Raw genomic sequence first — 24650 nt, forward strand, 5'->3', positions numbered from 1 at the left:
ATTTTCTCAAAGAACTAGTTCCTGCTTTTGTTGATTCTTTCTATGGTCCTTTTTGTTTCTCCTTGGGATTTCAGCCCTGAGTTTGATTATTTCCTGCCTTCCACTCCTCTTGGCTTTATTTGCTTCTTTTTGTTCTAGAGCTTTTAGGTGTGCTGTCAAGCTGCTGATGTATGCTCTCTCCTGTTTCTTTCTGCAGACATTCAGAGCTATGAGTTTTCCTCTTAGCACAGCTTTCATTGTGTCCTATAAGTTTGGGTATGTTGTACTTTTGTTTTCATTAATTTCTAAGAAGTCTTTAATTTCTTTATTTCTTCCTTGACCAAGTTATCATTGAGTAGAGCATTGTTCAACTTCCATGTATATGTGGGCTTTCTCTTTTTTGTATTATTGAAGACCAGCCTCAGGGCATGGTGATCTGATAGGATGCATGGGATTATTTTAATGTTCTTGTATCTTTTGAGGCTTGTTTTGAGACTGATTATATGGTCAATTTTGGAGAAGGTACCATGAGGTGCTGAAAAGAAGTTTTATTCTTTTGCTTTTAGGATGAAATGTTCTATAAATATCTGTTAAATCCATTTAGTTTATAACTTCTGTTAGTTTCTTTATGTCTCTGTTTAATTTCTGTTTCTATGATCTGTGTCCATTGATGAGAGTGGGTTGTTGAAATCTCCTACTATTTTTGTGTGAGGTACAATGTGTGATTTGAGCTTTAGTAAGGCTTCTTTTATGAATGTAGTTGCCCTTCCATTTGGAGCATAGATATTTAGGATTGAGAGTACATCTTGGTGGATTTTTCCTTGATGAATATGAAGTGTCCTTCCTTATTTTTTTTGATAACTTTTGGTTGAAAGTCTATTTTATTTGGTATTAGAATGGCTACTACAGCTTGTTCCTTAAGACCATTTGCTTGGAAAGTTGTTTTCCAGTCTTTTACTCCAAGGTAGTGTCTGTCTTTGTCTCTGAGGTATGTTTCCTGTATGCAGCAAAATGCTGGGTCCTCTTTACATATCCAGTCTGTTAGCCTATGTCTTTTTGTTGGTGAATTGAGTCCACTGATATTAAGAGATATTAAGGAATAGTGATTGTTGCTTCCTGTTATTTTGTTGTTAGAGGTGGAATTCTGTTTGTGTGTCTCTCTTCTTTGGTTTCCTTGCAAGGATATTACTTTCTTGCTTTTTCTAGGGTGTAGTTTCCCTCTTTGTGTTGGAGTTTTCCATCTATTATGCTTTGTAGGACTGATTTTATACAAAGATATTGTATAAATTTGGTTTTTTCATGGAATATCTTGGTTTATCCATCTATGTTAATTGAGAGTTTTGCTGGATATAGTAGCCTGGGCTGGCATTTGTGTTCTCATAGGGTCTGTATGACATCTGCCCAGGATCTTCTGGCTTTCATAGTCTCTGGTGAAAAGTCTGGTGTGATTCTGATAGGTCTGCCTTTATATGTTACTTGACCTTTTTCCCTTACCTCTTTTAATATTCTTTCTTTGTTTTGTGCATTTGGTGGTTAGACTATTAAGTGATGGGAGGAATTTCTTTTTTGGTCTAATCTATTTGGAGTTCTGTAGGCTTCTTGTATGTTTAGGTTAGGGAACTTTTCTTCTATAATTTTGTTGAAGATATTTACTGGTCCTTTAAGTTGGGAGTCTTCACTCTCTTCTATACCTATTCTCCTTAGGTTTGGTCTTCTCATTGTGTCCTCAATTTCCTGGATGTTTTGGGCTAGGAGCTTTTTGCATTTTGCATTACCTTTGACAGTTGTGTCTATGTTTTCTGTGGTATCTTCTTCCCCTGAGATTCTCTCTTCTATCTCTTTTATTCTGTTGGTGATGCTTGCATCTTTGACTCCTGATCTCTTTCCTAGGGTTGTCTCTATCTCTAGGGTTGTCTCCCTTTGTGCTTTCTTTATGCCTTTTTAAAAACTCTGGGTTCTTTGATAAAGTCTACAATTGTCCTTTTAAATTCTATGTTATTGGGCTCATCTAGGTAATTCTCATTGGAAAACATTCCTATAGGATTGGAAGGTTTTGGAGAGAAGATACTGGCTTGATCATTCATAGTGATGTTTATTTTTCTGATAAGATTTTGATGTGTGACTTCTTTTGTTAGTGGTAAGAATGATATGGACAAAGTAGGCTGAGTCAGAGACAGGATGTGCATGTAGATTGGGCCTAGAGATTGGTTGTGGCTTTTGGTAGAATGAAATCAGGTGGAAAAAGGGGATGGGCAGAAGGGTAAGATGGGCTGGTGGGCAGGTGCCTCCATGTCCAAACCCAAGGAGTAGAAGTAGATATGGTTACGTGGAAAGGTTAGATTTGGCATGGGATGGGCCTGTGGCTTGTAGGATTGGTAAGGAAGACCGTAGTAGAGGCCTAGAAATTGTCTCCAGCATAGTTAGGGGAGATCAAACATTTTGGGGAACTGGATATATGGAACCCAGGCTAGATGGATTGGGGAGAAGACATGGAAAAGAAGGAAAGTAAGGCAAAGTTAGGAGGCTAGACCCTGGATAAGGAAGGGGGAATTTCTCTGGATGGGGAAGTTATGTCCAGTGTGGAAGAGCTAACTTTTATTTTTAATTGTGTGTGTGCATGTATGTCTATGTGTGTGTGTGTGTGGGGGGGGGGACTGTGTATCTGAATGCAGCATCCACAAAGGCCAGAAAAGGGTACTACATCTCTTGTAACTGGAGTTAGAGGCAGTTGTGAGCTAACTAATGTGAGTGCTGGGAACAGGAGTCAGGAACAGTATCTGTAAAACACTATGTTCTCTTAACTGATAGGTCATCTCTCAAGCCCTGTCTTATATTTTGAAATGGATGGAGGAAACATTGTCTCCTCAAGATAACACAACCTCTAGTCAGCTAAGAGTTGTTCTTATAGAGGACTAACATTCTGTTGTGTCTATTTTTTATTTTTAAGGAAATTTCAAATGATTTTCACTAACTCGCACCAGTGACATCACTCTTCCCCCACATCATCTCTAACGTTTGTTATGACATCTGTAGATTCTGCTCATTCTGTTTGGGGGTGTTGGGTGGTATCTCAAAGCTCTCTCCTTCCACCATGTAGGTTTTGGGGATCAAAGTCAGGTTGTCAGGACCAGTCACCTTGCTGGTCCTTATATTTAAAATTCATGTTTTGAAATTATAATTAAATACACAGTACACAAAAATATAATCTTTTAACTACAGTGGCATAAAGAACACTCGCATCGTTGGGCAACCACTACCTCTTCTCTGATACAGAGAAACCGAAACTCTGTAACAATTTGCATCACAGATATCCCCAGATCTTTGTCAAATAGATTGCTATAGATTCTGGCCCCTTGACTATATTAGCCATCACTGGTCCATCCCTTGTCAACTTCACAGTCAAACACATTACTTTTAATCCATAATCTTATGCCCCATTCCCAGCTTCAAAAGTACCCATAGACCTTAAGGATCACACTGCTGAAGAGTTTTAATGCAGATTGTCTTCTGAGATGCAGACAATCTTTTAGCTGTGAGCTCCTGTAGCTCCAACCAATAAGAAGCAAGTTACCTACTTCCAAAGGACAATGGCACAGAGTAAACCTCCCCACTCCAAAAGAGAGGAATGAGAGGTTAGCAAAAGGCTATCAGATAAAATAAAGAGTGAAATTCAGCAAACACTCCGTTGTGCAATTCTATGTTGGCCATCTGGGGCTTAGGATAAAATTGTGCCCTAAAGGCTTATTACTTACCCCGTAACTGCTGCTTATAGAATGCACAGTGCCCTCTTGAGCCAGGTCCACATGTGCCTACCATTCTCCCTGGATGCCTTATGATCCTGGCATGTCTAACATCCTTGGGTATCCACTACAATGTAGATTTCACCTCCACAACTTTATACAGTAGCTTCTCAGGACCTCCTGTAGGGACTCTAATCCTACCTCACATTACGTGTCCACTACGGCCTTCTAGATCATGGGCACAAGCCCCCAGAACCCCTTTTATTTAACCTTAACATAATATATTCAAAGTCCAAAATGTGATGCCTAGAGCCATAGACAAGAGAGACAACATTAAATCGAGGCTGAAATCAGGCAGCGAGAACATTATACACTGGAGTTCCTTGTTTGGCATCTGGGGTATTGACACAATGGTTTGAATCCTGGTCATTTGCAGCATGCACGACTTCTTGCTTAGCTCTCCTATCCTCATTTCTTACTGCTGCTTACTTGTTTCCATGTCCCTGGCATCTCAGGTGTCCCGGAGATTCCGCACTCCTAGAACGTCAGTCGTCCTGGGGACTCTGCTGAAGCTTAGGTTTCATCCTTGAATGTTCATACTCTGTACTGGGAATGTGACTGTACTGAACACTGTCCTGCCTTATGGGCTTTGGTTTGGAGTGTCGGTGAAAGTCACCATGACTCTGTAAACAGTGTTGCGTCTGCAAAGCCAGCTCTAGGTGGTTCAGAAGTCCTGCTGTCATGGTGGTTCTGACAGCATATCAGTAACAGCAGCCTCCTAGGTGGTGGGTGTCCTGGAGGTATGATCTCATCATAGAACATGATATTTTTAGTTTTACTGTCATCCTGGAGTGGGTACGGTGTCTTTATTTGCTGAAATGCCTCTGATAATCCCCCCCACCCCACCTCTCTCTGCCTCTCCCTCTCTCTCTTCCTCTCCCCTCTCTCTCTCCTCTATTTTCTCTCTTTCTTTCCACAACAGGGTTTCTCTGTGTAGCCCTGGCCATCCTGGAACTCACTTTGTAGACAAGGTTGTTCTTGAACTAAGAGACCTGCCTGCCACTGCCTCCTGAGTGCTGGGATTAAAGTGTATACCAACACCACCGTCTGGCTCCTTTTACGTATTTTTTTCAGTGCGGAGTGCCTGACTTCTCTAATGCTACTATTATCCTTAATAATTATGAACTCTGTTTCAAACCTTAAAATTATTCCTTGTTTGTCCAAACAGCACATTCTCCAGTCTTGTGTCTTTTGTTTTGTTTCTGAGTCTCACTGTAATATAACTACAAGGAGTCAGCAGTGACTATGTCATAGCTTGAATTCTACGATACAAATATTATGTACCGAATTAATCAGGCTATTGCTTTGGAATCCAATCTCATTCAAAATTTCAGCACATGGCTGAATGGGAGATGATTCCTTGTCAAAATGGACAACAAAGGGCATCTAGTCAAGTTCCCAATGGAGTCCTGGTGCTACCTGAAATCCCATGGCCAGAGTCTTTAGTGGCCAGCCCTTGTATCAATGCTCTGGTCTTCTGAGAGAGCCCCAGGATGGCCTATAAAGTTCTGCTTTATAGCATGTGAAGTTTCTCTAGCCTAGCTCCAAATTCCTCCTTTCAACTAGTGTCCAGGGGCCTTTGATTTTAATCATCAAAGCTACTCCAGTTCATTTGTATGGACTTTCTGGTTGGTAACTTTCATATCACTGTGACAAATAGAACCAACCAACCAACCAGCCAAACAACCAACCAACCAAAACAGCCAATTGGCAGGAACAACTCAAATGGAGGAGGGGCTTATTTGCAATCCAGCGCACATAAATGCAGGCTAGGAAGGAGAAAGTATATATATACTTTCATATATATATATATATATATATATATATATATATATATGAATGACAGTGAGGGGTAATGGCTACCTTTAGCTACCTACATATTCCAACCAGCTCTTACTGCTCAGTTTCTGGAACCTCCCAAAATAGAGTCACCGACTGGGTTCTAAGTGGCCACCTCACGAGCCTGCTGGGGACAGTACAGATTCCGATCACAGTGCCTGAGTTCCAGACCATATCTCAGAAACGGAATTTGGTATTTGTTGATTGGATGCCTAGTTAAATGAATTGGGCAGCGTTTTCATTTTGTTTTCTCCGTGTGCATCTAGGTGTGGGTGCACATGGATGCCTGAAGTCCACGTTGCATAACTTCCTTCGTAACTCTTCACATTATTTTGGGGACAGCGACTGGTTTTTGAACTTGAAACTTGCCTATTTGATTGAAGTGGAGTTCTCAATCTGTGGGTCGCGACCCCATCGGGCATCTAATATCAGATATTTACATTATGATTCACAACAGGAGTAAAATTATGGTTATGAAGTAGCCACAGAACAATTTCATGGTTGGGGGTCAGCACGACATGAGAAAGGGTATTAAAGGGTCCCAGCATTTGGAAGGTTGAGAACCGGTTGAGAACTGGACATTTTATTATTTTGTGTTTTTCTGTCAATAAGTTGACTTAATTTTGCAAATTTACCTTCAAAGCATCATTTGTTCTGTATGACTTAATTTTTGTCTCAGTTCTAGTTCTCGAGGTTCTATTCTGGCCCGCCAACCATTTCTGATTCTTTAGTAAAGACTTTAGTAAAAGACTTCCTGTAAATTATTTTCTTTCTGAGAATATTAGTAATATTCCAACAATTTAGTTGGTTAAAAAGCGTACAATAATTTTGCTCTAGATTCTTTTCTCTTTGCAAAACTTGCTAAACATTTTCAGTTTCATATCACACTGTGTCTCATCCAGTGACTACTGGATATCCCAAATCTGTAGCTTACCTGTGTCTTAGTTAGGGTCTTATTGCTGTGAAGAGACACCATGACCAAAGCAACTCTTACAAGGACAACATTTAATTGGGGCTGGCTTACAGGTTCAGAGGTTCAGTCCATTATCATCAAGGCAGGAGCATGGCAGCATCCAGGCAGGCATGGTGCAGGAGGAGCTGAGTTCTACATCTTCACCTGCAGGAAACCAGGAACAGACTGAGCATCCTCAGGTAGGTAGGAGGAGGGTCTCCCCACAGTGACACACTTCCTCCAACAAGGCCACACTTTCTAATAGTGCCACTCCCTGGGCCATGCATATGCAAACCATCACATCCTGTAAAAGCCCTCCCTGTAGAGAAGGGAGATCTCATGTCATGCTTTAAGGGCAGCACATGAGAACGGTCAGTTTATTGCAATAAACTATTTGAAGAAGCCGCAGATGCTGTGCTAAGTGAGGGAAGTAGGCACGGTTTGTGTGATGGGTTGACTATTTAGAATCAAAACCAATTAGGTTATAGTTTCATTCAACCATTTTAAGTTTGTTGAGCAGGTTCAAACATTGGCTTAGAGCCTTAGATGTACAACATTTCCTTTAGGAAATATCTCTTAAAACAAATACAGGACCTGAACGGGACACCTCAACAGCCCTCAGAAACTCTACTGTGAAAATTATCCTTGAGTTTTACAGGACGGCTCCCTGCCCTTGGTGTGCAGAAGTTCAAGTTCATGCTGATCTCCTGTAAACAGATTAGATTTAGAATTTGTGATTGCTATATTCTCGAACCTTTCCCCACATCCATCATTACTCCGTTCCCTTAAAACTTCTGTTGCTAGTTTCTTCACTGCAATTGTCCACTAAATACAAATGGTGACCTCTGCTTCCGCTCGCAACTTTAACTGGAGCTGTTTTTCTTTTTTTCTTCTTCTCACTTTCGCACCCCAAATAACCAAACTAGTTTTCACTTAGTTCACTATTTGAATTCTAAGTTAATTCACATTTTTATTTTTAGAGCTGGACGTATTTGCATTCATCAGTTTACAGAGACAGAGTTAACCAGAGGAACTTCTAAACGGTTTTAATCAGTTTTTCTTTCCTTTTTAGAATGTTTTCCCATTCAATTGTTTTCTTTTGCTGTGCTCGCCCTGTCACATTCACCGCAGTAATTAAAGGGATATTTTGCCCTTATCCTTTCTCATTTAGTACTAATAGCAGTTTTTATACAACTCCGCTTTCATCTTATCACCTCAAATCCAAAGCACCTCAACATCCAGCTACTTTGCAAGTATGATATTATTGAATCTCCTATGTAAATGTGTAGCTGCCCGAAAAACTGTCCTTCAGAGTGCCTTTGGTAAACAGAAAACGGTTCCAATTTAAACGTCCTTTTGATACATACTCTGATTATCACTGCTTCATTGACTTTGTGACTTACAACGAGGAGACAACAAAATGTAGAGGAGACAGAAAATAAGTGTCCGGCAATAATTTCCTAGGCAAGGATATTTATAACATCCTTTTGACACATGCCTCCGAGGGGGATATCCACCACAGTTATTCGATGCAGATATATCTTAGGTGGTGAATATTTCTTGAACAAATAAAAGCAATTTAGAATTTTTGTAGGATTAAAAAACGAGTAGAGTCGAGGTTGATGTATTTGGCTTCTTGGCTGAAAATGGTAGCATTTCTTGAGACTACATTGCTTCTCCTCAGTGGATCACGGAAAGGCACTTGAGACAGTGAGCGCGAGGGGTGTTAATTATGGAGTGGGGAGCCTGCTCTCCCTTTCTTTTTCAGATTTGTAATGAAAATTCTACAAGTGAAGCTCCCCTTTCCTCCTCCTGAATTAGAGCGGGAAGCACAGATGTTTTAAACCATTGTTCTCCATGATATAGGTCCTGTTCTGACCAAGTCAGCTCAGTCAGTCAACTGCGTCTCAAGGAAGGGAGTGAGGACAGAAGAAAAACAATTAGAAAAAATTATAACATGACTCCAGCCAGTACTGAGGCTGAAGCAGCTTTATTCTTTCCCCAGTCTGTTTTTATATCATTCTAGGTCCATCCAAAACAAACAAACAAACAAACAAACAAACAAACAAACACGGTCAGTTCTTAGACTAAAGACTAATCAAGGTGGTAAACAAGAAGCTCACACGAGATAGTAATCAAGTAAAATAGTAAGCGAAGAGATCACACGAGGTAGTAGTCGAGCAAAGTAGTAAACAAAACCCCATGGTCACTGTTTCTAATATTCTTATCTGAACCGACTTCCTTGTCTGAGCACAGGGACAAACGCCTACAAGCAGCAACCAAAGCTCTCAACAGCATTCCTCAAACCCAGGAACCAATACAAAGAGTTTACCTATTTCTGAGCGGTTGACTACAGTTACACACTCCGGGATGGGAGTCACGAACACGGGTGAGTATGTAGGCCTACCATTGGCTAGACGCGAACGGGGTTGGGTATGTAGACCTACCATTGGCTAGTCATGAACACGGGGTTATGTACGCCTACTATTGGCTAGTCACGAACAGGGTGGGTATGTAGACCTACCATTGGCTAGTCATGAACACGGATGAGTATGTAGGCCTACCATTGGCTAGTCACTAACGGGGTGCGTATGTAGGCCTACCATTGGCTAGTTATGAACAGGGTGTGGGTATGTAGACCTACCATTGGGTAGAATAGAGCCCGCACACCATGGAGTACTCTTCCATTATGGGCCTCTGTTTGCCGGTTCTCTAACAGGGCAATTCTGTACCCCTAGTCTTTGAAATAGTTGGCCTTTTTTTTTTAAAGTTTGGAAAATGACTGTAGTCAGGGACCCCTTAGGGATCGATTGGGGACTGTTATTTTATTTACTTGCGGTGGTGATGAGAGTTTTGGAGACTCACTCTTTCAACAGGCAGAATATTCAAGTAAACGGATATTCTTAAAATAATTTTATCTCATGCTCACCACTAGTCTTCGGATTAGAATGTCTGTTATTGTTATATAAGTGCCCTCCTGCCTCAGCCCAGAAGCAGAGGGTTAGTTTAAGTTATTCAGGAAGCAAGTAGAAATCTATTTTTCAAACCTGTCTTTTCTGTTTGGGAAACAATGCTGTTTCTCTTATGCTAAATCCCATCCCGGGGAGAAGGTGGCTGCAGTAGATTCGCCCTGGGTGATGCTCTGTTCAGATAATTCTTTGTGCCTGCAGAGCAGAGATGAATGGCACGAAAATGTCAGTGCTTCCGTAGGCAATGGGGGTGTTCTGGAAAAAGTCTTTCTGTATTCTATTACCAGGCTTTTGTTCAAGTCAGGTTATTCCCACTGTTTGAGCCGCTACTGAGAAGACTCCGATGATATATGTACGGTGTGGGTAAAAGGCTGCTTTTGGTGATCAGATGCTACATGCAACTAATGACTTATGAAAAATATTATCCACTTACCAATGACCCAAATATGAATGAGTAGAGACTGAAGCCACCTTTTGTATTGCAGCTCAGGAATCTGGAGTTAAAATTATATGTATTATATTCATTATATATAGAATACATATATATATATATAGTATAATTATATGTATATATCTTTAAAACATATTACATACACACATACACACATACACATATATATAAAATGAAAAAAAGTGACAACTCTCTGGCCTAGGTATGTATAACCTCTTCTCGGAAAATTTCTTTTTAGTTTTGAATCAGGAAACTGGAGTGTCAGTCTGCTTGATTATTAGAACCACAAATGGAACTTTTAAAGATGTTACTTCTTCAACTGCCTTCTGTTTTGGAGTACATTATATTAGGAGGTAGTGAGGATTAAGTTATTGTGAGATGGGCTGCCATCTCAAAGCGCTTTTGGTGATCAAACATCAGAAAGTAACTTTCTTTTTTAAACTAAAAGGTCATTATTATTATTATTATTTATTACTATTATTTATATATTTAATCTTTTTTTTTACAGTTCAGTCATTAGTTATCCCTCTCCCCATCCACCGTCCAACAGTTTCTCATCCCATTCCTCCTCCCCCAAGTCCAAGAGAATATCCTCCCCACCAGGCCTCCCCACTCCCTGGGGCCTCAAGTCTCAAGGATTCGGTGTGCCTTCTCTCATTGAGCTCAGACTCTGCAGTGTATGTGTCTGGGGGCCTTGGACCAGCTAGTGTTCACTGCCTGGTTGGTCACTCAGTGTCTGAGAGGTCTCTGGGGTCCAGGTTTGTTGAAACTGCTGATCTTCCTACGGGGTTGCCCTCCTCCTCAGCTTCTTCCAGCCAGAAAGTAATTTTCTCCTAGTGCTTGAGGCTAGAGCGCTGGGATTTTATTTCCCCCCCCAAGGTCTTTTTCTGGGCTGCAGATGGTATCTTCCATGGTCTCCAGCACATCTGTTTTGACATTCCTCTTTCTCATGAGGGTACTGCTTATGTTGGATTAAGGTTTTTCCTCCTTAAAAGTCATGTTTTGGTGTAATTTTTTAAAAAACATGATAGTGCCTTACAATACTGTTACACTTTTAACAATTCAATATATGAAGTTTGGGGTTTGTGGCTAATTTAGCCAGTAAAACTTGAGATTGGTTTTTACATTGGTGGTTAACAGCTGACTAAATCAGCTCTTCTTCCTGGGGTCACTGATGGATCACATGACTCCTGGATTCCCAGGAAGACGGGCACACACTGATCAGGCTCCCAGTTGTTTTCCCCAGTCTGAGTCCACGTGACGATGCAGATTGTGCTGCGAATTGAGAACTTGATCAGTCTCTGGGTTTTGTTTCCTTAAATACATGTAAAAGAATCAAATCCTCATTTTAATTATAGTTTCCACAGGGGTTGGAATCTACATGCCCATTCCAAACACCAGACAGAATCTTGAAAGACATTCCATTCATGAAGGGAGATTCCGTAGATCTCAGGAGCAGATGAGCATTTCACCTCTTGACCTACAAACACTACAAAGTAAGATCCCATGGGATTCTCAGAGACACCTAGAAGTGCCTGATAGCAACTTGTGCTGTTTAGCAGTTATTAAGTTAATATAATACTTAGTTATTACACATTTATCTTCCCTGTTCAAGTAATTGTCATGAAAATGGGACAGTTTCCCTACAGACAAAATACAGCTAAGGATTTCTGCTCTGAATTCCAAAGCACAACAAATAGCCCTCTTCTGTTCCTCTCCTCTGTTCCTTGTTTTTCATCCAGCCCCGAAGGTCAGAAGCGATTGTAGAGCAGCTGCCTTTTCAGAACCCACAAGGAAAACTGCACACGCACACGGGATAAACGATGGTTCAGAAAAGCTAGAACTTCCTGGTTTGTGCAAGTCCTTTGACAATCTTTGACATAATTATTTCCACCGAGAGGAGGAAGCTACCTTGGTTTTTGGTTATGTGGCCTCTATTTTACACAATTCCACACGTAGTACTTCCATAGAAGTAGTAAGACTTTAGAGAGCAGTCAGTTGTTTGGGCTTGCTTTTTGGATGCTCCCATTGTACAGGGAGAAATCCTTGAGAAGGATTTCTACTTTGAAATTTGTACCTTTTGGACCTGTGTCTGAACCTATCTTGGTTCTTCTTAAAATAAGAACATAATTATTTTTCTACCAAAACAATTTTATTTTTCCCAATAATTGGTGTACCTCTTTTTTTTTATTAACTTGAGTATTTCTTATTTACATTTCGAATGTTATTCCCTTTCCCTGTTTCCAGGCAAACATCGCCCTAATCCATCCTCCTCCCCTTCTTTATGGGTGTTCCCCTCCCCACCCTACCCCCATTGTCGCCCTCCCCCCAACAATCACGTTCACTGGGGGTTCAGTCTTAGCAGGACCAAGGGCTTCCCCTTCCACTGGTGATCTTACTAGGATATTCATTGCTACCTATGAGGTCAGAGTCCAGGGTCAGTCCATGTATAGTCTTTAGGTAGTGGCTTAATCCCTGGAAGCTCTGGTTGCTTGGCATTGTTGTTCATAAGGGGTCTCGAGCCCCTTCAAGCTCTTCCAGTTCTTTCTCTGATACCTTCAACGGGGGTCCTATTCTCAGTTCAGTGGTTTGCTGCTGGCATTCGCCTCTGTATTTGCTGTATTCTGGCTGTGTCTCTCAGGAGAGATCTACATCCGGCTCCTGTCGGTCTGCACTTCTTTGCTTCATCCATCTTGTCTAATTGGGTGGCTGTATATGTATGGGCCACATGTGGGGCAGGCTCTGAATGGGTGTTCCTTCTGTGTCTGTTTTAATCTTTGCCTCTCTATTCCCTGCCAAGGGTGTTGTTGTTCCCCCTTTTAAAGAAGGAGTGAAGCATTCACATTTTGATCATCCATCTTGAGTTTCATGTGTTCTATGCATCTAAGGTAATTCAAGCATTTGGGCTAATAGCCACTTATCAATGAGTACATACCATGTGTGTTTTTCTGTGATTGGGTTAGCTCACTCAGGATGATATTTTCCAGTTCCAACCATTTGCCTATGAATTTCGTAAAGTCATTGTTTTTGATAGCTGAGTAATATTCCATTGTGTAGATGTACCACATTTTCTGAATCCATTCCTCTGTTGAAGGGCATCTGTTGAAGGGTTCTTTCCAGCTTCTGGCTATTATTAATAAGGCTGCTATGAACATAGTGGAGCACGTGTCTTTTTTATATGTTGGGGCATCTTTTGGGTATATGCCCAAGAGAGGTATAGCTGGATCCTCAGGCAGTTCAATGTCCAATTTTCTGAGGAACCTCCAGACTGATTTCCAGAATGGTTGTACCAGTCTGCAATCCCACCAACAATGGAGGAGTGTTCCTCTTTCTCCACATCCTCACCAGCATTTGTTGTCACCTGAGTTTTTGATCTTAGTCATTCTTACTGGTGTGAGGTGAAATCTCAGGGTTGTTTTGATTTGCATTTCCCTTATGACTAAAGATGTTGAACATTTATTTAGGTGTTTCTCAGCTATTCGGCATTCCTCAGCTGTGAATTCTTTGTTTAGCTCTGAACCCCATTTTTTAATAGGGTTATTTGTCTCCCTGCGGTCTAACTTCTTGAGTTCTTTGTATATTTTGGATATAAGGCCTCTATCTGTTGTAGGATTGGTAAATATCTTTTCCCAATCTGTTGGTTGCCGTTTTGTCCTAACCACAGTGTCCTTTGCCTTACAGAAGCTTTGCAGTTTTATGAGATCCCATTTGTCGATTCTTGATCTTAGAGCATAAGCCATTGGTGTTTTGTTCAGGAAATTTTTTCCAGTGCCCATGTGTTCGAGATGCTTCCCTAGTTTTTCTTCTATTAGTTTGAGTGTGTCTGGTTTGATGTGGAGGTCCTTGATCCACTTGGACTTAAGCTTTGTACAGGGTGATAAGCATGGATCGATCTGCATTCTTCTGCATGTTGACCTCCAGTTGAACCAGCACCATTTGCTGAAAATGTTATCTTTTTTTCCATTGGATGGTTTTGGCTCCTTTGTCAAAAATCAAGTGCCAATAGGTGTGTGGGTTCATTTCTGGGTCTTCAATTCTGTTCCATTGGTCTATCTGTCTGTCTCTGTACCAATACCTTGCAGTTTTTATCACTATTGCTCTGTAATACTGCTTGAGTTCAGGGATAGTGATTCCCCCTGAAGTCCTTTTATTGTTGAGAATAGTTTTAGCTATCCTGGGTTTTTTGTTATTCCAGATGAATTTGCAAATTGTTCTGTCTAACTCTTTGAAGAATTGGATTGGTATTTTGATGGGGATTGCATTGAATCTGTAGATCGCTTTTGGTAAAATGGCCACTTTTACTATATTAATCCTGCCAATCCATGAGCATGGGAGATCTTTCCATCTTCTGAGGTCTTCAATTTCTTTCCTCAGCGTCTTGAAGTTCTTATTGTACAGATCTTTTACTTGCTTGGTTAAAGTCACACCGAGGTACTTTATATTATTTGCATCTATTATGAAGGGTGTCGTTTCCCTAATTTCTTTCTCGGCTTGTTTCTCTTTTGTGTAGAGGAAGGCTACTGATTTATTTGAGTTAATTTTATACCCAGCCACTTTGCTGAAGTTGTTTATCAGCTTTAGTAGTTCTCTGGTGGAACTTTTGGGATCACTTAAGTATACTATCATATCATCTGCAAATAGTGATATTTTGACTTCCTCTTTACCAATCTGAATCCCCTTGATCTCCTTTTGTTGTCTGATTGCTCTGGCTAGAACTTCAAGAACTATATTGAATAAGTAGGGAGAGACTGGGCAGCCTTGTCTAGTCCCTGATTTTAGTGGGATTGCTTCAAGTTTTTCTCCATTTAGTTTAATGTTAGCAACTGCTTTGCTGTATATGGCTTTTACTATGTTTAGGTATGGGACTTGAATTCCTATTCTTTCCAGGACTTTTATCATGAAGGGGTGTTGAATTTTATCAAATGCTTTCTCAGCATCTAATGAAATGATCATGTGGTTTTGTTCTTTCAGTTTGTTTATATAATGGATCACGTTGATGGTTTTCCGTATATTAAACCATCCCTGCATGCCTGGGATGAAGCCTACTTGATCATGGTGGATGATTGTTTTGATGTGCTCTTGGATTCGGTTTGCCAGAATTTTACTGAGTATTTTTGCGTCGATATTCATAAGGGAAATTGGTCTGAAGTTCTCTTTCTTTGTTGTGTCTTTGTGTGGTTTAGGTATAAGAGTAATTGTGGCTTCATAGAAGGAATTCCTGAGTGATCCAACTGTTTCAATTTCGTGGAATAATTTGGATAATATTGGTATGAGGTCTTCTATGAAGGTTTGATAGAATTCTGCACTAAACCCGTGTGGACCTGGGCTCTTTTTTGGTTGGGAGACCTTTAATGACTGCTTCTATTTCCTTAGGAGTTATGGGGTTGTTTAACTGGTTTATCTGTTCCTGATTTAACTTCGGTACCTGGTATCTGTCTAGGAAATTGTCCATTTCCTGTAGATTTTCAAGTTTTATTGAATATAGGTTTTTATAGTAAGATCTGATGATTTTTTGAATTTCCTCTGAATCTGTAGTTATGTCTCCCTTTTCATTTCTGATTTTGTTAATTTGGACACACTCTCTGGGTCCTCTCGTTAGTCTGGCTAAGGGTTTATCTATCTTGTTGATTTTCTCAAAGAACCAACTTTTGGTTCTGTTGATTCTTTCTATGGTCCTTTTTGTTTCTACTTGGTTGATTTCAGCTCTGAGTTTGATTATTTCCTGCCTTCTACTCCTCCTGTGTGTATTTGCTTCTTTTTGCTCTAGAGCTTTTAGGTGTGCTGTCAAGCTGCTGACATATGTTCTTTCCTGTTTCTTTCTGCAGGCACTCAGAGCTATGAGTTTTCCTCTTAGCACAGCTTTCATTGTGTCCCATAAGTTTGGGTATGTTGTACCTTCATTTTCATTAAATTCTAAAAAGTTTTTAATTTCTTTCTTTATTTCTTCCTTGACTAGTTTATCATTGAGTAGAGCATTGTTCAATTTCCACGTATATGTGGGCATTCTTCCCTTATTGTTATTGAAGACCAGTTTTAGGCCGTGGTGGTCTGATAGCACGCATGGGATTATTTCTATCTTTCTGTACCTGTTGAGGCCCGTTTTTTGACCAACTACATGGTCAATTTTGGAGAAAGTACCATGAGGAGCTGAGAAGAAGGTATATCCTTTTGCTTTAGGATAGAATGTTCTATAAATATCCGTTAAGTCCATTTGGCTCATGACTTCTCTTAGTCTGTCTATGTCTCTGTTTAATTTCTGTTTCCATGATCTGTCCATTGATGAGAGTGGGGTGTTGAAATCTCCCACTATTATTGTGTGAGGTGCAATGTGTGTTTTGAGCTTTAGTAAGGTTTCTTTTACGTATGTAGGTGCCCTTGTATTTGGGGCATAGATATTTAGGATTGAGAGTTCATCTTGGTGGATTTTTCCTTTGATGAATATGAAGTGTCCTTCCTTATCTTTTTTGATGACTTTTAGTTGAAAATTGATTTTATTTGATATTGGAATGGCTACGCCAGCTTGCTTCTTCTGACCATTTGCTTGGAAAGTTGTTTTCCAGCCTTTCACTTCGAGGTAGTGTCTGTCTTTGTCTCTGAGGTATGTTTCCTGTAGGCAGCAGAATGCAGGGTCCTTGTTGCGTATCCAGTTTGTTAATCTATGTCTTTTTATTGGGGAGTTGAGGCCATTGATGTTGAGAGATATTAAGGAATAGTGATTTTTGCTTCCTGTTATATTCATATTTTGATGTGAGGTTATGTTTGTGTGCTTTTCTTCTCTTTGTTTTGTTGCCAAGACGATTAGTTTCTTGCTTCTTCTAGGGTATAGCTTGCCTCCTTATGTTGGGCTTTACCATTTATTATCCTTTGTAGTGCTGGATTTGTAGAAAGATATTGTGTAAATTTGGTTTTGTCATGGAATATCTTGGTTTCTCCATCTATGCTAATTGAGAGTTTTGCAGGATACAGTAACCTGGGCTGGCATTTGTGTTCTCTTAGGGTCTGTATGACATCTGTCCAGGATCTTCTGGCCTTCATAGTTTCTGGCGAAAAGTCTGGTGTGATTCTGATAGGTCTGCCTTTATATGTTACTTGACCTTTATCCCTTACTGCTTTTAATATTCTTTCTTTATTTTGTGCGTTTGGTGTTTTGACTATTATGTGACGGGAGGTGTTTCTTTTCTGGTCCAATCTATTTGGAGTTCTGTAGGCTTCTTGTATGCCTATGGGTATCTCTTTCTTTAGGTTAGGGAAGTTTTCTTCTATGACTTTGTTGAAGATACTTCCTGGTCCTTTGAGCTGGGAGTCTTCACTCTCTTCTATACCTATTATCCTTAGGTTTGATCTTCTCATTGAGTCCTGGATTTCCTGTATGTTTTGGACCAGTAGCTTTTTCTGCTTTACATTATCTTTGACAGTTGAGTCAATGATTTCTATGGAATCTTCTGCTCCCGAGATTCTCTCTTCCATCTCTTGTATTCTGTTGGTGAAGCTTGTATCTACAGCTCCTTGTCTCTTCTTTTGGTTTTCTATATCCAGGGTTTTTTCCATGTGTTCTTTCTTGATTGCTTCTATTTCCATGTTTAATTCCTTCAACTGTTTGATTGTGTTTTCCTGGAATTCTTTCAGGGATTTTAGCGATTCCTCTCTGTACGCTTCTACTTGTTTATTAATGTTTTCCTGTGTTTCTCTAAGGGAGTTCTTCATGTCTTTCTTGAAGTCCTCCAGCATCATGATCAAATATGATTTTGAAACTAGATCTTGCTTTTCTGGTGTGTTTGGATATTCCATGTTTATTTTGGTGGGAGAATTGGGCTCCGATGATGCCATGTAGTCTTGGTTTCTGTTGCTTGGGTTCCTGTGCTTGCCTCTCACCATCAGATTATCTCTAGTGTTACTTTGTTCTGCTATTTCTGACAGTGACTAGACTGTCCTATAAGCCTGTGTGTCAGGAGTGCTGTAGACCTGTTTTCCAGTTTTCTTTCAGACAGTTATGGGGACAGAGTGTTCTGCTTTCGGGCGTGTAGATTTTCCTCTCTACAGGTCTTCAGCTGTTCCTGTGGGCCTGTGTCTTGAGTTCACCAGGCAGGTCACTTGCAGCAGAAAAGTTGGTCTTATCTGTGGTCCCGAGGCTCAAGTTTGCTCTCTGGGTGCTGCCCACGAGCTCTTTGCTGCGGCAGCAACCAGGAAGATATGCGCCGCCCTTTCCGGGAGCTTCCGTGCACTAGGGTTCCAGATGGTGTTTGGTGTTTTCCTCTGGCGTCCGGGATGTGTGTGCAGAGTGCAGTCTCTTCTGGTTTCCCAGGCGTGTCTGCCTCTCTGAAGGTTTAGCTCTCCCTCCCATGGGATTTGGGTGCAGATAACTGTTTATCTGGTCGGTCTCTTCAGGTTCTGGCGGTGTCTCAGACGCAGCAGATTTCCTGCTCCTGTGCCCTTATCCAAGGGAACCCAGAGGCCGTATACAGTTTCCTCTTGGGCCAGGGATGTGCGCAGGGGTGGGCAGTGTTGTGGTCTCTTCTGCTCTGCAGTCTCAGGAGTGCCCACCTGTCTCGGGGGTGAGCTCTCTCTCCCACGGGATTTTGGGAGCAGTCGGTGTACCTCTTTTTGATAATTAATGCCATTTGAAATAAAATAAATGCTTTAATTGTTCCAAACTGAACATCGATAGTGCCTGTGAGAACATCCATTTTGACAGACTTTTAAAGGACAGTAGTTCTACGTGCTGAAGAAAGGGGACTGGTGCTTGAGGACTTTTGCTGCAGACAGAAAGTTGGCGTCCAGGCAGTTTTCCTTCTCCAATGCCTGGGGCTTTTGGTGGGGCAGGTGACAAAGCTCCGAAAGCTGGCTGAGTGCTTGGTGGTGTGTGTGTTTGTGTGTGTGTGTGTGTGTGTGTGTGTGTGTGTCCAGAACTGATTTCTGGAAAGTACTGTTGGAGAACATGAAGTAGGACAATACGGGGACTGACATTAACTCATTTGAAACCAACAGTAGGCAAGATCAGAAAAAGTGAGTTATTGTGGAACCCAAGACTCCAGAAGAAACCTTACATGTGGAGTTTTAGGGAAGTCGTTGCATTTTTTTCTAGCTGGATATTATTAAGGCAAGTTTGAATTTGTGGTGGTTTAGGTTGAAGACAAACTTCTTAAGTAAATCGACCCTGGATATGTTTCAAACCAATCTTTCCGATTCTATTAGTTGCTGGTAAGCCCAAGCCAAATTGCTGCTTTTCCTGTCTGTCCTGGCTTTCTCCATTGTGAATTACAATGGTAACTAAAATAAAATCTTTGGTGGTATTTGTTACTTGAATGCTGGCCTTAAGCAAGCTGATACTTTGTTGTGGAATGGTTAGTGATTAGTGCAGCTAAGAAATAACTCCATTGTGGGAGTAGTTGAGATCTAAAGCAGAGAAGTTACAGTTACCATTGGACTTAGCAACTGTAGCCTCTTCAGAGCGGACAAAAGAACTCACTAAGAAGACAACAGAATTTCAAATATGCTCATGCATTTATGAGTTTCCCCTCTATCCCACATGTGGATACAGACAAACAGGAGCCACTGGCCTAACCCACAGCCTGAATGCTCTTTTGTTGTTTGCGGCAGATACCCCAGTAGAAATGGATCTCACATCAGATGTTGACCTTACTAATATATAAATACTTGGGAAAGGAAGATCTGTCACCGTTAAAAAAAAGTGTCCTCTCATTTTTCTACTTTCAAGGTTTAAAACGAACACACACTAAACACACACACACACACACACACACACACACACACACACACACACGTTCAAGCTTATTCCTTTTTGGCATCCATACAGCTGGATTAATGACGTTAACAGCTTTATGCCATGACAGTGTTGTTATTTTTGCTTTATTGGGTTGTGTTAAGGGCAGGGCCGTCAATCCCTTAGATGACAGTGCCCTGGCATTGTTCCGGAAGGAAGCCTTGTTGCATGTTCACGTGTGTTTGTCATTACAGTCAGGTAGAACTTGATCCCTATTGGCTTCCCATCAGTTGTCTAGCTAGATATTTCTCTGCATATCATTAATATTGGCAACTCCACCAATTCCTTTTGTGGCTCATTACACTGCCTAATTAACCTCCTCATTTACAAAAAGCGCGAACAGACTGGCTATAATTCTTGTTTCTGGCGGCTTCTGAACATATGACTAAATTTTGTCTCATTTCTTTTTATTCCCTATTTTAAAAAAATTCTTTGCTTTTTCCCCCTAGCACTTTGGAATGACTAAGCCTTTCATTTATACTACTTAAAAATCTTTGTTTAAAACTGGCTGCTCACTTCGGCATTTTTTTTTCTGGTACGAGAGTATAATTGACATGCACACAAGCTTCTACCATTCAAAGACTTCAGAACTTCAAATCATGGTTTACTTTTGCTGCTGTAAAAGAGAGCAAATACTGAAGTTCTTTTCAGCAGAAATGGTGGTGTCTGCCCGCAGTTGCACTGCTTCGACACTAGGTGGCCAACATGCATCGAAACACATAGGTTTGATCTCTGCACCGTGGAGAACATTTTCCAGGGAGGAAATTCATTAACAGCATTCAAAGAGAATTTAAACACAGGAACTTCAGGGTTTGTATTTAAGCTTTCTGGAAATAATTAAATCATACAGAATTAAAGGAACCAGGAAATTGGAAGGTATGGTCTCTTGTCCATATTTTTTACTTATTAAAAAAATGTAATTATAATCTTCAGATACCATACTTTCCAGGTATAAACTTATCAGGTATAATACTCGATATCTGAGATTAAGATTATAGTCACAAAACAATAACCATTTTATATAATTACTACAACAAGAAGATAAGTTTTCATTTTCTCTCTTGATATACTTGAAAGCATTGCCATCGATGTAGCTTTCTTTTGAAACAGTCTCCAATGTATGCTCACTCAGCTCTTTCTCCCAGTTTTAGCTCCATTCTGAGGAGGAGCAAGAAACTATATATTGATAGTTGTTTAGTTGACAAATAATTGAGTTTGAGGTAAGGGCAAGGGAACTCCAGGCTTTCTGTTTTGTTTTTGATACAGGGTTTCTCTGTGTGGAATTGGCTTTCATGAAACACGCTGTGTAGACCAGGCTGAACTCACAGAGATCCATTTGCATCTGCTCCAGAGTGCAGGGCATAAAGGTGCGCTCCACCACCCCGCTAGAGTATTGCTAACTGACTCTCACGGTGCTTTCTAATTTCAGAATGTACTTTGCTCTGCAAAATCGTTTGCTTCCTGTTCATATGAGAATCTGTGTTTAGTGTTTTTATGGGATTCCTGACTATGTGAATGAGGCCGGGTGGTGATGGAGTGGGTTGTGTCTCTGGTTCTTGTGCCTTCTCGTGGGCTCTTTTCCTTCTATTTGTTTGTCTTGTCCAACTCTGTTGTGTTTGTTTTTCTCTTTCTTACTATATTTAAATTTTATTTTTATCTCTTAGATGCCTGTTTGTTTTCTAATGAGAGACAGATAGGAAATGGATTCCGATGGGAGGGGAGTTGGGTAAGAACTGGGAGGAGTAGAGGGAGGGGAAACCATAATTAGGATATATTATGTGAGGAAAAATATTTTCAATGAAAGGAAAAGATTTATTCCAATTAATTTTGTGGTGTGTGTGGGGGTGCCCTTTGTTATATGTAAGTACAGAATTTCATTATGAGGTCTTACGACTATAAACAATGAATAGATACCCCAGACTGTAGGAGTTTAACATAAATCTCCAAGCTTGCATCTGTAACTAAAAATAATATTTTCTAACACTGAAAAAAATAGTGGGAGTCTGTTTGCTTCATCAACCTTACACGGGGGAAACATGGTTAGAGAGTGGCAAAAAATAAGTCAGAATTCCAACTGGAGAGATGGTCAGCAGTTTAGAGCACTCGCTACTCTTGCAGAGGAGAGGACCTGGGTTCAATTCCACCCACTTGGTGGCTCACAACCATATGTAATTCCAGTTCCAGGGAATTTGGTGTCCTCTTCTGGCCCTACAGGCATCAAGCAAGTATGAGGTGCACATTTATACAAGCAGGTTATACACCCATTAAAGATAAAATAGTAAGTTAAAAAAATAAAAAAGTAAGCCAAAAGGAGGTAAGAAGCAATTGAGCTAATCTGATAAACCAGGCAGGAAGAATAAAAAGGAGAAGGGATGTTAATCGTTCAGGCTTGTTGCCGGCATTGAGTCAGCTGTCTGAACTAGCCGTGTAGAGCAGTGTAGACAGGAGGCAAGGTACCACGCTCAGGCGGAAGCTGACGAACAAATGGCAGCTCTGGGTAACTCATACAATTGTATGGAGCAGGACGGTTGACGTGCTAAATGAGGCGCATTTAAATACTCTGGTTTTCTACCCATGTTAGTGTAGACTTTATTCCTGATGGAGGGGAAGCTTACTAAGACAGGACCCTCATCCCGATGATCCTGCTCTCTAATCTGAAGCTATCGTCTTCACCGTCACATGGGTTGTTAACTTCCTATCCATCTCCACTCGTCTGTTAGCCCAGTACTCCAGCCCCATACCAGCTATTTACATCTAAAAGACCATTATTCACAGGCCTCAGCATTTCGCTTATTAAAACATGGTTCACCAGATGTCACGTGAAGCTGAGCAATGGCGATTTCCACCCTAATGTCTCACAGCACATCCATTGTGATGTCTACTCTGTCCAGGAGTTACTATGATGGCGGGCATGAAATGGTAGAATTGTTTTTGATTGTTGCGCGATTCACCCTCTTACTATTTGGTGTTTTTGGTCACTTCTGCTTTCAGAGTTTTTCAAGGCAAGAAGCAAGCACATCTCTTTAATTTTACATTTTCTACAAACTATTAAGAAACAAACATTTAGATTTACCCACTAAAGCTTTTCCACTTCGGTCATTTAGCAAATACCCACCAAGGGTACCTGCCCATCCCCCCTTTGACAATCCTCAGTGCTCAGAAGGCGTGAGGCTATCTAGACATCAGATATTTGCTCAGTATCGGTACCTAAGTTTCTCAGGGAAAGGCTCAGCATGGCAATCGTATTGAGTCCCTTCCTTATCTAACCAGCCTAATAGTTGGGCACACTGGGAAAAATGCATACTTGACTGTAACCCCCAATGGACAGACTATGAAAACATTGGGGATTATGTAGTTGAGGGCTATTTTTCTTTGATCACTGAGAACTGCATTGTTGAGAAACCACCTTTTTTTTTTTTTGTAAATTTAATTTAATTTCCTTTAACTTATTCACTTCACATCCTGCTCTGGCTACCGGTCACTCCCTCCCACAACAGTAATCTCCCTTCCCTCCTACCCTGGTACTTCAAGTCTTTGTGAGTCTAGGCACTTCCTCTCTCACTGAGGCCAGACAAGGCAACCCAGGTAAGAACATATCCCACATACAGGCAACAGCTTTTGGGAGAGCTCCCTTTCCAGTTGTTGGGGAAAATCTGGTTGAAATGGAAAATTTTCTAGACAGATACCAGGTACAATGTCTTCATGAAATTTTTAGGCAAATGGATAGAACTAGAAAATATCCTGAGTGAGGTAACTCTCTCTCTCTCTCTCTCTCTCTCTCTCTCTCTTTCTCTCTCTCTCTCACACACACACACACACACACACACACACACACACAGACACACACAAAACCACACATGGTATGTATTCACTGATAAGTGGATATTAGCTCCAAAGCTTGGATTACCCAAGATACACTCCACAGACCACATGAAGCTCAAGAAGGAGGACAACCAAAGTGTGGATGCTTCAGTCCTTTTTAAAAGAGGGAACAAAAATATTCATAGGAGGGGCTATGGAGGCAAAGTTTGGAGCAGAGACTGAAGGAATGGCCATTCAGAGCCTGCCCCACCTGGGTATACAACCCATTTATACACAGCCACCAAAACTAGATAATATTGATGAAGCCAAGAAATACATGCTGCCAGGAGCCTGATATAGCTGTCTCCTGAGAGGTTCTGCCAGAGCATGACAAATACAGAGGTGAATGCTTGCAGCCAACCACTGAACTGAGAATGGGGTCCCCATTGGAGGAGTTAGAGAAAGGATTGAAGGAGCTGAAGGGGTTTGCAACCCCATAAGAACAACAATGCCAACCAACCAGAGCTCCCAGAGACTAAACCAGCATCCAAAGAGTACACATGGACAGACCCATGGCTCCGGCTGCGAATGTAGCAGAGATGGCCTTGTTGGGGACCAATGGGAGGAGAGGTCCTTGGTCCTGCCTAGGCTCGATGCTCCATTGTAGGGGAATGTCAGGGCAGGAAGGCGAGAAAGGGTAGGTGGTTGGGTGGGGGAACACCTTCATAGAAGCAGTGGAAGGGGGTGGGATGAGGGTTTATGGATGGGAAACTGGGAAAGGGGATAACATTTGAAATGTAAATAAAAAATGTCCAATAAGAAAAATAAAAGATTCCCAGAAACTACTTGGGGCTCTTACAGGTAGATGGATGTTACTTTTTTGATCCTTAGGATGGAGGCTTAAAGTCACTGTTAGATTGAGAATAAATACAAACATACATTATCTCCAAACCTTATGAATTGAGATTCTGTTTGCTATCGATCTCTTTGTATGTGCAGCTTTGTTAGCTAAAGTAAAGATGTACACTGCTGTGGAAGTTTCTGGATGTGTCAGGTGATACAGACTCCTGGTGTTTGA

At 40.9% G+C, this 24650-nt stretch overlaps 1 protein-coding gene and 1 long non-coding RNA gene across 2 annotated transcripts in view; one reads left to right on the forward strand and one right to left on the reverse strand.

Moving 5' to 3' along the window:
• Window positions 1-8952, reverse strand: part of Usp15 (ubiquitin specific peptidase 15) — a 161527-nt gene extending 152575 nt beyond the window's left edge. The window contains exons 1-2 of the mRNA XM_063262953.1: window positions 8903-8952; window positions 6643-6735 (exon numbers count right to left, since the gene is read on the reverse strand). The gene's annotated coding sequence lies outside the window, so the exon portion shown is untranslated. The remainder of the gene's footprint in view (window positions 1-6642; window positions 6736-8902) is intronic.
• Window positions 8953-11422: 2470 nt separating this feature from the next.
• Window positions 11423-21244, forward strand: LOC134479705 (uncharacterized). Its single transcript, XR_010053344.1, has 2 exons — window positions 11423-11486; window positions 21038-21244. It is a non-coding gene; the product is annotated as an uncharacterized LOC134479705 (long non-coding RNA).
• Window positions 21245-24650: the final 3406 nt, after the last annotated feature.

The sequence above is a fragment of the Rattus norvegicus genome, chromosome 7 (assembly GCF_036323735.1).
Source record: "Rattus norvegicus strain BN/NHsdMcwi chromosome 7, GRCr8, whole genome shotgun sequence".
Lineage (NCBI taxonomy): Eukaryota > Metazoa > Chordata > Mammalia > Rodentia > Muridae > Rattus > Rattus norvegicus.